The sequence below is a fragment of the Caretta caretta genome, chromosome 23 (assembly GCF_965140235.1).
Source record: "Caretta caretta isolate rCarCar2 chromosome 23, rCarCar1.hap1, whole genome shotgun sequence".
Classification (NCBI taxonomy): domain Eukaryota; kingdom Metazoa; phylum Chordata; order Testudines; family Cheloniidae; genus Caretta; species Caretta caretta.
This window is the reverse complement of record NC_134228.1, coordinates 10325408-10338931: the sequence shown is the minus strand read 5'-3', so window position 1 is coordinate 10338931 and position 13524 is coordinate 10325408.

The window sequence follows — 13524 nt, the reverse complement described above, 5'->3', positions numbered from 1 at the left end:
AGTTGAGTCCAACGTGGATGCCACCAATATCCTTGATACTGGTGATTAAACAGACACTATCTTCAGCACAGAGATATGCCCCCCCCCAAAATGGGGCACCCATATCCTCTGCAGAGCATCCAAGATTCCTCTCCCTCTTTGTGGAAGAAGGGCTCAACCAGCTCTTCATAGCTGCAGTCCCTTACCTAGGTCTCAAAGCCCCTTAACTCCACACTTTTCCCCATTCCACATAAATATCTGTAAAATTAATCATCCAAACCATAAACCATCATCACAATAAATTCTTCCAGCTATCTGGCTATCAATTTCTCTAGCTCTTTTTTAATTTAAGTCATCATGGATTTTGCACAATTTAATTAATTTACTGGGTAATCTTTGATGCATGGTACCAAGGAAAACAGTGAACAAGAGTTTAAAAGGCTGTAATAATTGTTATTTTTTCCAGACGAAATGAAGAAGGAATTAGGTGAGTGAAGACCTATGTACACCCTTGCTGGTGTCCCCAGTCCTGATGCTTGGATATTTGGAGAGAGGGGCCATTTCTCCTGTCTCTCCTCCATCTCCCTGGCTGCTTTTGATGGAGAAGGGAATCCTGACAGTTCATGTTCTTCCCCATGGAGTACAGCAGCTCCAGGCAGACATATTGCAGCTCCTCACACTTCTCACAATACCAGGCAGTATGGGAGATGTGGTCTGTCTGAACCTGTGGGGTGGGACAGACCCCCTGACTACTTGACAGCCACATACAGGGTCCAAAACACCTTAGTAGCCACCGCTGGAGTGTCACTGATTTAGAATATGTCTGCACAGCAGCTGGGGTGTGTAATTCCCAGTGCAAGTAGACAGAAACCTGCCAACTCTGCTCGAGCTAGCATGCTAAAAATAGCAGTGTAAGTTCAGTGAGACAAATAGTAGCTCAGACTAGCTGCCTGAATATGTACCCAGGGGCCAGGTGGAATTGTATTCACGTGGTTAACCTAAGCCAGCGTGGTCACTCTCTTATTTTTAGTGCACTAGCTCAAACAGAGCTGGCACATATATGTCTACCCATGCTGGGTATTCCACCTCCCAGCTGCAATGTAGACACACGTTGGAGGGAATTGTCCTTCTATGTCCTGCCTAGTAGGAGCTGGATTGCTGTGAATACAGCCTCTGGTGGTTGAAAACATTGTATGTGTGGATGGGAAGGTTCATTTTCTGTTTGAGTGAGGAGGGATGTGTAAGAGGGAGTTAGAAATAGATCAAAGCCAAGAAGAGCAGGTAACATGGTGAGGTGACTCATTGGCTGGAGGTGCAAGACAGAGCAGATCTCAGCCAGAGCAGGACTCCTGCCCTGGTTTCTAATCTTAGCTCAGAACAGCCCACCTGTGTGTGACAGAGAGAGAGAGAGAGCGAGAGGGAGACCGAGAGAATGACCATTCAAGTGCCATTTCTTTATATATTAACTCCTGCAAAAGGAATCACCCCCTACTGTGTCTGGCATCATCACTTGCCCTCAGTCTGGAACTTCCCTGCTGCTGGAGGGAGGAAATCCACAGTCAATGCCTCTCTTAATTCAATGTCTGTTGTTTTCTTACTTTCATTTCAGAATGGAGAAGGGCTCGGAACAATTCAGGTAACAGAACACACAGCACATGGATAGAGGTGCTAATTCTATGGTACTAGATGCAGCATAAGAACCTCAGTACATTAGAATCTATCCCAATATGAAATAAATCATTTTGTTTGATACTATAATCAAACTAGAAACAAACTGTTCTTATCAGAAACACAGCTCCTAAGGTCTTTACTTTCTAGCTCCCAAACTGATTTCAAGGCCTGATCCTCACCTGATTTACACCAATTTCACAACAACTCTATTGACTTGCATGGAATTACCCCTGAATTACAACAGTGAGATCAGACTCAGCCTGACAGTGTGATTTTCAAAAACATCTGGGTGATTTCAGAGCACAGATCACATTGCCACTCAATGGGGCCTTCTAATATGGGCCTATATCTGTTAGCACCCCACTGTGGCAGGATGGAGAGATACACCACCTGACTCCATCCACTTTATGCCTCCATCCTCAATTTTTTATTGATCAAGTTCATTTTCTAGACCTTTGGCTGGGCCCTTAATAGTCTCAGTCCCCTTCAGGATAATGGGGAGTTGGAAGTTCCTTGGCTCTAGTGAGGCTAGACAGCCCTAAATCTCCATGTTTTAGACCCACTTTCTCCACATTTCTTGCCTGCAGTCAGTAGGGGGACCTGGACCCACTCACTCCACTTGTCAGGAACAGCCAGAACCAGTCCTTCTCTGTCTCTTGTGGCTTCCTGAGCTGCCACCTACCTCTCCTGCTCTGGAGGCTTCCCCCACTTCTTGCTCTGCTTCTCTCTCTTCGGCGTGTTGGCTTCTTAGGCAGCTTATCCCCAGTGTGCTGGAGGGATCCTTTCTCTGCAGTTCTTCTGCATCTCTGGCTGCTGCCTTTTCCCCCAGGAGCTCCCCCTCTCACTGAGCTCTGTAACCTTAAATAATCCCTGGTGCTACCCTACCTAATTAACTCCACCAGTAACTCAGTAAGACAACTACTCCCAGGTGAACTTAAGCTGCCTTATGCCCCCTTGTGGAGCCTGTCAGGGGAAGGCTGGGCCCCTGACCCCTTCAAAGAGCCAGCTACCCTCTGACAGACCTGTGATCCTAAGTCACTTCAGCCCAGCTCCTTCAAAGTAATGATGCCAATGGGAGTTACCTTTGAGGAGCTGGGCCTTAGTGATTACTTGGAGTGGGGTATTCAGAAGTTCCCAAGGAGGCCATCGTAATTTGGGCCACAGTGAAAGCAGAGATGATGTAGTGGCAGGGACGGTGACTGTGATGAGAATCATAATGCAATGGTGGTGAGACCACGATGGGGACTGCAGTGGTGAAAGGCCTGGTCAGGAGAGAGTCAATGAGGTTTATGAGGCATTTGCTAGTGAAAAGACAGTGGTGGGACTGTTACTCTGGTGATAAAGGAGACTGATGTTGATGGTGCTGATTATAATAATTATAATTAGAGAACATTAAAATGATGCAGGGATGATAAAGGACACAGTGATGGTGATCTGACAATGAAGATAGTGCAGATAATAATTTGCATGTTACAGCAGTTTTCTGCTGACCATCTCAGACCTCTTTACAAACAATGATAAAACACCTTCTAGCACCTGATGAGGTTGGCACCATATTCAGCTTACTGTGGAGTTGCATCCAATGAAGTGAGCTGTAGCTCATGAAAGCTTATGCTCAAATAACTTTGTTAGTCTCTAAGGTGCCACAAGTACTCCTTTTCTTTTTGTGGAGTAAACCAGCTATCAGAGAGCTTATGTAACCTGATCAATGTCACATAGCAGCAGAGCTGGGAACAGAACCTAGGGGTCCTGATTCCAGGTCTAATTGCTAGGTAAAAAAATATTTTAATGAGTAATTATAATGTGTTATTATGTTTGTGCATCTTATTTATTTACAATGATAGTAATAGGGGTATGTTGACATGACCAGTGTTTGAGTTCTTACCAATCCAGTTCTGTGTTTCATGATGAACTTCTCATCATAGTTAGCTGTCATAGGAAACATATTTTTGCCATTCTTCACACACAAAACATCCCATAATGCTAGACACATAGTGGGTCCGATGCAGCTCTCAATTATATTGGTGATAGTGTACTTTGCTGGCCATTATTAAGTGAAGTTCCTCTGGATTCACACTTGTGTAACTGAGCTCAGAATCTCGCCCAGTTTGAGTAGTAATGTGATAAACAGTTCAGGGTCACTTTTATTTTTGTGTAAATACCAAGCAAGTCTCATTTCCGAAATAGTTCAATACAACATTGAATTGTCAAGTGTGCAGCACTGGTCAAGTCCTGCAGTCCTTACTTAGGCAAAACTCCCATTGAAATCAGTGGGAGCTTTGCATTAGGAGAGGTGGCAGGAGAATGCACATGGTGGCAGGAGCTTTGCATGAGGAGAGGTGGCAGGAGAATGCACATATATTTCCTTCCTATTCCAGTTTATACTGGCATTATAGGAGTGGTTTTCAAAAAGAAAACTCTCTTCCTGTAGATGACATCACACCTGATGCAGGAACTGCCCACCGCAACCTGTCCATTGCTGACAGTAAGAGTGTGAAACATGAAGCCCAACCTCAAAAAGTTCCACCAAATCCAGAGAGGTTTGATTCAACCGTCTGTGTGTTGGGCTCTGAAGGATTCTCCTCTGGAAAGCACTACTGGGAGGTAGATGTCGCGAGCAGCACTGATTGGGACCTGGGCGTGGCTAGAAAATCCATACAGAGAAAAGGAAAACTTTCCCTGTCCCCTAAAGAGGGGTTCTGGGCACTTGGTCTGAGTGGGAGAGATTACTGGGCAAAAACAGACCCATGGACCCGGGTCATGGTGCGAAAAAAGCCCAAGAAAATTGGAGTTTACCTCAGTTACAAAGACATGTTGGTGACTTTTTTCAATGTAACTGATATGTCTGTGTTATTCACATTTAACAATTGTTCATTCTCAGGAGATGTTTATCCACTCTTTAAAAATTCACACAAAGAAACAACAATGAGAATTTGTTCAATTAAAGAGGAATAAAAATAACATAACTGATGCTGATTTTATACTGAAGTAACTGAAATCAAGGTTTTTATGAATGTATTGTATTGTAATGTATTGTATGAATGTAAAAAATGTTTTGGTTTTTTTATGTACCTTGTCATGCTGTCTTCATTACATGTTTTGCAATAAAATGTTTTCATTTCCTATTGGTTTTTTGCTTGTGACTTTTGTCCAATACAATATTTGACTAGCCCATTAAAATCACAGTGTTTCTGGGGCTGTCATAAATATAAAGGGAAGGGTAAACCCCTTTAAAATCCCTCCTGGCCAGAGGAAAAATCCTCTTACCTGTAAAGAGTTAAGAAGCTAAAGGTAACCTCGCTGGCACCTGACCAAAATGACCAATGAGGAGACAAGATACTTTCAAAAGCTGGGAGGAGGGAGAAAAACAAAGGGTCTGGGTCTGTCTGTATGCTGCTTGTGCCGGGGACAGACCAGGAATGGAGTCTTAGAACTTTTAGTAAGTAATCTAGCTAGGTATGTGTTAGATTATGATTTCTTTAAATGGCTGAGAAAAGAACTGTGCTGAATAGAATGACTATTCCTGTCTGTGTGTCTTTTTTGTAACTTAAGGTTTTGCCTACAGGGATTCTCTATGTTTTGAATCTAATTCCCCTGTAAGGTATCTACCATCCTGATTTTACAGAGGTGATTCCTTTACTTCTATTAAAAGTCTTCTTGTAAGAAAACTGAAAATGCTTTTTCATTGTTCTAAGATCCAAGGGTTTGGGTCTGTAGTCACCTATGCAAATTGGTGAGGATTTTTACCAAACCTTCCCCAGGAAGTGGGGTGCAAGGGTTGGGAGGATTTTGGGGGGAAAGACATGTCCAAACTACGTTTCCCAGTAAACCCAGTTAAAGTTTGGTGGTGGCAGTGGAAATTCCAAGGGCAAAGGGTAAAATTAATTTGTACCTTGGGGAAGTTTTAACCTAAGCTGGTAAAAGTAAGCTTAGGAGGTTTTCATGCAGGTCCCCACATCTGTACCCTAGAGTTCAGAGTGGGGAAGGAACCTTGACAGGGGCATTTGATGCAGAAGTTAAAAAGAAGAAAACACCATCCTCTCTCACACTGTCCTTATTGGCAGCTACACCTCGGAAGCAAAATAACAAGAATCTCATTGCTAATTTCAGCATTTTCCTCTATAATAAAAGATAGATAACATGGATATCTCACTAATAACCATATTTTGGGACAAAGTATCAGAAGGGTACCCATGTTAGTGTGTATCCACATCAGGACTCCCTGATATTTTGGGACGGTATTATACTATATTATGAAGTTGCAGTGGCTGGAACAAAATTTAGACTGAAGATAGATTTCCACTATAAACCCAATTTTTACACACCCACCTCCCCCATAAAGTTATCCAATCTTCCTGACACTTCCCACCAAGATAGAATTCTTCTGGGAATTCATTCAAAGTGAATTAAGCTAAACTGATTTAATTCTGAAGTCTGGTCTACACAACAGACCTATGTCTGTCTAACTATGTTCCATGGCTGTGAAAATTCCATACCCTGGAGCCATGTAGTTATAATGACCTTAACATCCCTTTGTAGACAGTGCTATGTCGATGAGAGAGCTTCTCCCGCTGACATAGCTCCCACCTGTCAGTATTTTAAATGTAGACCTACCCTTAATGAGAGTGTCCACACAGGGCTTTAATGCAGTTTAGCTAATCCACTTTTAATTCACATCTGTAGGACAGGTCTACATTTTGAAACAGTGCAGCTGCAGGGCTGGAGCTACAAGGTAGACTCTACCTTGCTGACAGGAGGGGTGCTGCCATTGGCATAGTAGATAAGGCCCCTCCCCAAGAGGCGGTAGCTAGTTTGACAGAAGAATTCTTCCATTGACTTAGCTCTGTCTACACTGAGGGCGGTTAGGTCAGTATAGCCACATCTCCCAGGGAGTGTGGATTTTCACACCCCTTGAGAGACACAGCTATGCCAATGTAAATTCCCAGTGTAGACCAGTCCTTAATGCCTCTTTAACAAACCCATTGGGTTTAATGGGGTGACACACATGAAAGAAGCTGGCCTAAGGCAGCGGGCTTGTTTCTTTTCACAAGCAAGGTACAAAGAAACTAACGTTTCAAAGGTTTCAGAGTGGTAGCCGTGTTAGTCTGTATCAGCAAAAAGAATGAGGAGTACTTGTGGCACCTTAGAGACTTCTCCTCGTTCTTTTAACTTCTTAAAAGAGCTCAACCACAGCTCAACAGTGTAAAGGGCTCCAAAAAGACACCTTCCAAAACTAGGGAAAAGCCACCATCATGTCATGTTTTTTCTGCAGTGCCATGGGCCAGATTCACCAGTACTGTTCGGTTGCTTTGCACAATTCTGTGATGATGAACAGCTGTTCAACCAGTTTAACTGGTGAGTTAATTATGGCTGCTTTGGGACACTGGTGCAGTGTGAAGCAGCCAGAGTGTACTAGGAATTCTGGCCCAATTTAAAGCAGGACTAGGGACATCTTCATTTTTCCCCATTATTTGATCAGAGGGGGAAATAATGGGGATTTCTTTGCATTTGCTCCAATTTGCTTCCATATTCTCCTCTTTATTTTAGACTTAATCCCCTCCACATAGGATTGGCTCCCAGATTCACAGGGTGTATTGTTTTCCTTTGATGGGCAGAGTTAGTGGCTGCAGCCTTGGAGCTAGTTATGAGCTTCCTCATCCATAAACTCTTCATCACTTCACAAAAGATGATGCAAAATTGCAGCGCCTGTCTCTGCTGGATGAATGCTCTGCCTCTGCTTTGTCATGTCTAACCTTAGTTCGAACAGCAGAAGGATGTTGTAATATAGATATATGATGATTTCTACAAACAAATCCAAGTCAGTGTTGCATTAACTCCTCTCAGCCTCTGTTTGTGCTTAAATGGATGTTTTTATTATTCATTCTCAGAGCGTTAAAATCATTCCCACAAACTATTAGTGTATGACCTGGGTGTGATCTGAAAATGAACGTTGCATGCCCACAAATACCCAAGCAGTGTGCCAAGAGCTGAGCTGGCTGGAAAATGGATTTCCATCCCACAAAAAATTGTGGGGTTTTGGCATTTGTGTCACAATGGGATAAATCTGAGACTTATCAAAATGTTTCATGAAAAATGAGACAGACACACCCCAGAATAGCCAATACTCTCTTGGTGGGGTTCGAGAGCTTGCTCTGGCAGTTTTGGGTCTGGGTGTCCAGGCAACTGCAACAACAAGGTGGTTATTCTGCGGGGGGGACACCCTGAACATATTTTCCAGTGATTTTTTTTCTTCTCTTTTTTTTTCTTCTTCAGAATCAGCCCTTTCCCATAAAAAAGTTTTTATTTTGATTAATCAGAATTTTCTGATGAAAAAAATACGTTTGGTCACAAAATTGGGCAACAAAAATGATTAGGGGTCTAGAACACATGAGTTATGAGGAGAGGCTGAGGGAGCTGGGATTGTTTAGCCTGCAGAAGAGAAGAATGAGGGGGGATTTGATAGCTGCTTTCAACTACCTGAAAGGGGGTTCCAAAGAGGATGGCTCTAGACTGTTCTCAATGGTAGCAGATGACAGAACGAGGAGTAATGGTCTCAAGTTGCAGTGGGGGAGGTTTAGATTGGATATTAGGAAAAACTTTTTCACTAAGAGGGTGGTGAAACACTGGAATGCGTTACCTAGGGAGGTGGTAGAATCTCCTTCCTTAGAGGTTTTTAAGGTCAGGCTTGACAAAGCCCTGGCTGGGATGATTTAACTGGGAATTGGTCCTGCTTTGAGCAGGGGGTTGGACTAGATGACCTTCAGGGGTCCCTTCCAACCCTGATATTCTATGATTCTATGATTCTATGAAAATTCCTGACCAGGAGCCAGTGAATTCACTCTCAGGTCCTGGGTTATTCTTAGTGGAGTTTGGCCCACCATTTTATTTTTAAAATTAATTTTTTTAATCATGCGACTGATCTTTCCACTGTGAAAAATTGTTTCGAAGATAAAAATAAGATAAACATTTATGAACGCATTTCCCCACTTATTTTGAACATATGAATTGTTTAGGCATTTTTAAACATTTTTTCTATGCTTAGAGGTTAGGTGAATTAGATTCCTAATTAGACACCAGTGATGTGCTAACAAAATGCTGATTCGCCTATTACACTTTACCTGCTTCCTCTGCAGAGTGAATTATAACAATCAGTATGAATTCATTTGCTTGTAAAAGCTGTGGGTCAGTATGTCGCAGCTGCTGTGGTAAAGCAAAGCAGCCATAACCCCTTCATTTTAATTGTGTTTTTCCTGATTTACACCAATGGATGTCAGATCAGACTCAGACCCATAATTTTTAGAGTGATAGACCCCGATCCTGAGCCAGGGGCAAGGAGTGATGTTTGTGACTCAGGAAAGGCACATGCCAAGGGGGTGTTAAGCCATCTATGTGACCCCCCCCCCCAATCCTGGGGTCATCTCGATGCAGTTTAGAGCAGTGTGGGGGCTGCTGTAAGTTGTGCTGACTGCTATTAGCTCAAAGAAGCCATATCAGTAATTGGGGATTGCCAGAGCATAAGACAGCCACAGTCTCTCCCTTCTCTGGTCATGGCCCCCGCATGTGAGGTCTAACCTGACTGTTACTTCATCTACAGAAATGGGCCTTCAGATTTGGCATGTTCCCCTGTAGCCCTAGGGATAACACATGATGTGTCCTGCCTAACTACACAGACTATAACCCTGTCAGGGGTTTGCAGTGGCAGCAGCACCGATTTTCAGTCAGAAGAGGAAATATTGTGCCCATTTAAGGCTAAGTCTACATGTTCGGACGTGTTTAGAGTACATACACTAAACAGCTACTCTCCAGCAAGGGTGTAAATAGCAGTGTAGACATTAGGCACTGCTTAGATGAGTAAAAACAGACCCTTATGGTATATACCTTACATGGCTCTCTACATGCCAAAGCACTGCATTGCACATCTACCCTGCTATTTTTAGAGTGTAATGTCCTGCTGTCTCCCTGCCACAGGGAACAGCTCTGGCTGTGTGGAAAGTCTCTGGCAGGGGAGGCAGCAGGAAAAGGCTCCAGGAATCCCTGCTATTGGAGCCTTTCACTGCCATGTGTGGCTACACACAACAGTGTGGACTGTAGCCTAATCTATATACACCAGCCCCTCGCTAGAACGCTAGAATTCGCATATAACATGGTCGCATCCATGGATCCCAAATTTAATGACTTTAATTGCAATTCATTTTAACACGGTCCCTGCTATAACGTGGTCCCTGCGTTAACGCGGCACCACACATGGATCCCAAATCCTGCATTCTAGCAAGGGTCGGTGTATTATGAATTAATTACAAATTCTGAGTTATCGCTTTGAGGGTTGGCAGCTTCTTTTCCCTAGATCACGCCCAATATTACTAAAATTGCTATATAGTTGGGAACCCCAATGTGCACAGTTGCAACACTCACACTGTAGGAACCCTTCTATATTTACAATAATTTGTTAATACAGTTAGCAAAGTCAAAAACACTCTAATTCAGTACGGTGGATCAAGATAACACATCACACTATCCTTTGCAGAACAACCTGGAATGTTAGTTGCTATCTCCCTCATCACCACCACCTTCCTCATCATCACCAGTGGCCATCATCCTGGCATCTACCAGGGGCTACATCTCTCTCTTCTCCCGCACACAAGCTGAGATACAGCTTTTATAATACGTTATGCTGTTGCCACTGTGTATAATGCTTAATCAGTAGAGGTCTCTTCCCTCTTCTCTATTTGCATTTCCTCACCCCACTAATGTTGGGGTGCCCTTCTCCTATAGGTTAGTATATAAATGATCCTAATTTATTATCATACACATCAATTTGTTGCCACGGAGCTCTTGTGGTCATATATCTGTGGATATTAGCTCATGTCATTATGGACAAAATTTCCTCTCACACTCTATTCCCAGTTCCCCAAAACTTAAGGGTGACCGTTAGGTCATTTACCTGTGACAAAGTTCATAGGCCTCAAGCCTTATGCTGACTGCTGAAGCCAGTGTGTTGCTGTAGGTTCCTTGCATTACTACTGAGTATAATAAAGAAAGAGTATAAGGAAGGCAAGCCGGTAAATATAATAAAGGCAAGGTAGCCCTATAGGCTATAAGTACCCCTGCTACCCCTGCCCTTGATAGAGTGATTCCTTCTGTGATCTCGATGTCTCAAACAGTATCTCCTTTCCAGACATTCCTCCCTCTGATCAACTCCCCATTGCAATGAAGTGATCAGATCCCCAGCTGGTGTAAATTGGCCCCATTCCCACTCTCTGTCCCTGTCCCATTGTTATCATGAGTGACTATGAATTGCCACTATGACAAATGTTTTTAGGGCCCAGTGCTACCTGCATTACACATTTGAGTAACTCTACTGGTATCCAAGGATCTGGTGAGTAATGACAGCAGGATAGGGCCCTTCATGTTTTGGCTCCCACAAACTTCAAGGGATATTTCATGGCTAAATCAATTTTCCTGGGGATTCTTTTGAAATGGTCTCCAGCCCTTTAACACACATCTGTTTTTCTCTTAGTATGAGGGCTCAGCTCACATTAACATTATTTATTTAACTCATTTTTCAAAATCTCTAATGTAAAAACTCTAGGTGCTGTATGTCAGAGTTCAGGGCAACTTCACCTATATTCCTCCTTCATGGGTTTGTTTTGTATGGAGAAGAGAAGACGGAGGGGGGACTTGATAACAGTTCTCAAATACATAAAAGTTTGTTACAAGGAGGATGGAGAAAAATTATTCTTGTTAACCTCTGAGGTTAGGACAAGAAAAATGGGTTTACATTGCAGCAAGGGAGGTTTAGGTTGGACATTAGGAAAAACTTCCTAGCTGTCAGGATAGTTAAGCATTGGGAAGTTGTGGAATCTCTGTCATTGGAGCTTTTTAAGACAGGTTAGACAAACACCTGTCCCTTCCAGTCCTACACTTCAAGGATTCTATCTCAGAGGTGATTTTAGTATGGCTATAGTCCATACATTGTATAAAAGCAAAGGGGACCCCAGATCAGAGATTCCCTCACAAAAACTCTGCTCCCATGGCTTTTACTATGAGAGGAGATTATATGGGCCAGGAGTGTTAATACAGGCTATAACTGGCCAGGGCTGTATGTGCCCTTGCTCTTGCATATATTACTTGACCTACTCTTGTTCTGAGCAGCTGTAGTGCATGTTGCTAAGATATTTAATATTTTGTTTCTCTCTTTACTATATTCTTCCTTTTCTTTTCCTGCTTTGATATTTATTTGTTTGTTTATTTGAGAGAAAGTTAATGAGTCTCTTGTTACTGATTAAATGAACATTTGTATTCCTCCCTCCAGTTAACATCACTCTGGATTCTGATTGTAAATAACCCAAACTCTCATTCAAGGATAAATATACAGTCATGACTACGATAGAAAAGAAACCCTTGTGGACTGGTGGCTGGTGTGAGTCACAGTTGATCATACCACATTCAGGAAAGACTGATAAAAAAACAGGACGGACACACTGCAAACTGGTGGTTATTCTAACATTAGAATTCACCCAGTCAGTAACAAAATAAACCCCTGTATAACCACAATGGTCAACAAGAGGCTTAAAACACAATCCCCTTAGGCAATCCAGCCCTTATCACCACCCAGATATCTGGTCTTTATGATGAGAAGTTACTGAAAACCAGATTCATCATATATAAAGTTCTTCCAATCCCAAAGAATCAGCCAATTCCCCAGGTTAATATAAAATTCAGATCTTATCCAAAGACCACACTTGTAGCAAGCTTTTAGTAACTAAAACCTAAAGGTTTATTTATATATATAAAAAAGAAGAGAATTAGTAAATAGTCAAGGAATCATATACATTACAATTGATTTTCAGAATTTGCAGGTCAGGATAATAGCAATGATGTTAAATCTGTTAGTTTGTAAAAGTCTTCTCTGGTTCACCCAAGCAGGTTGGGGGGGGGGGTGTCATTCAATCCTTTGTTCAAAGCTCCCATAGAAAATCACAGTCTATAGATGAGAAACAGGAAAGAAGACAAAGAAGTGATGTTGCAGCTTGCAATTTATAGTTCAATTACTATGTATGGAAAATCACTGGCAAAACATGGAGACTGCGGTTACAAGTCCTCATCTCATGTCCTTGTTGGGATATGTTAGAGTTAAGTAAAGACCTGGAATCTGCTGATTGCTGACATGACATTAGGGGATAAAGACATAAGATGGCAGTATTTCTTTGTTTGATAAATAAGTTGTCAGGTTTTCCCCTTCCCTGTTGCTTGTAAGAATTGATAAGGCCTGCAGCTGCATAAGAAATGTAGTTGTCTAATGAATACCCTTTGTGTAAAAGAAGTGATATTTCCCCCTCCCTTCCTTTCCCAGCTACATAAACAAGCCCTGGGTCATGGCCCCTTCCTCCCTCCCATTAGAACTGCTAATTCAGGGAATTTGTAGCAATAAATTACTGCAAAGACATGTATTTTCAAGGTAAAAATGCCTGTATAACATGTGTAATTCTGTGAACAATACATTGGGGTGGATATACTAATTGTATGGGTGTTTCTATAATTTAATAAGGGTTTTTGGGGTGTTGTACTGGATGTAGGCGTTTACATACTAACTTAAATAAAAAGAGTGTGTTGTAACTAATCCAGTGCTTACTCGACAATTGGGTCTAGGGGAACAAGTATGGCAATAAAGAAGCCCATAATCAAATCAGCCTCTGGGTCAACTTGCTCCTTCTTCTTCTTCTAACAGTCCTTACCTGCTTTACTGAATCATAGGGGCAGCCTTTGTCTCCATGCTGTCTGATGCATCCTTGGGAAGGGCTCATTGAAGAGTTAATTCCCCTTAGTGGCCCATCATCGCATATCAACCGTCAACCGGTGTTGGCTACTCTGAAT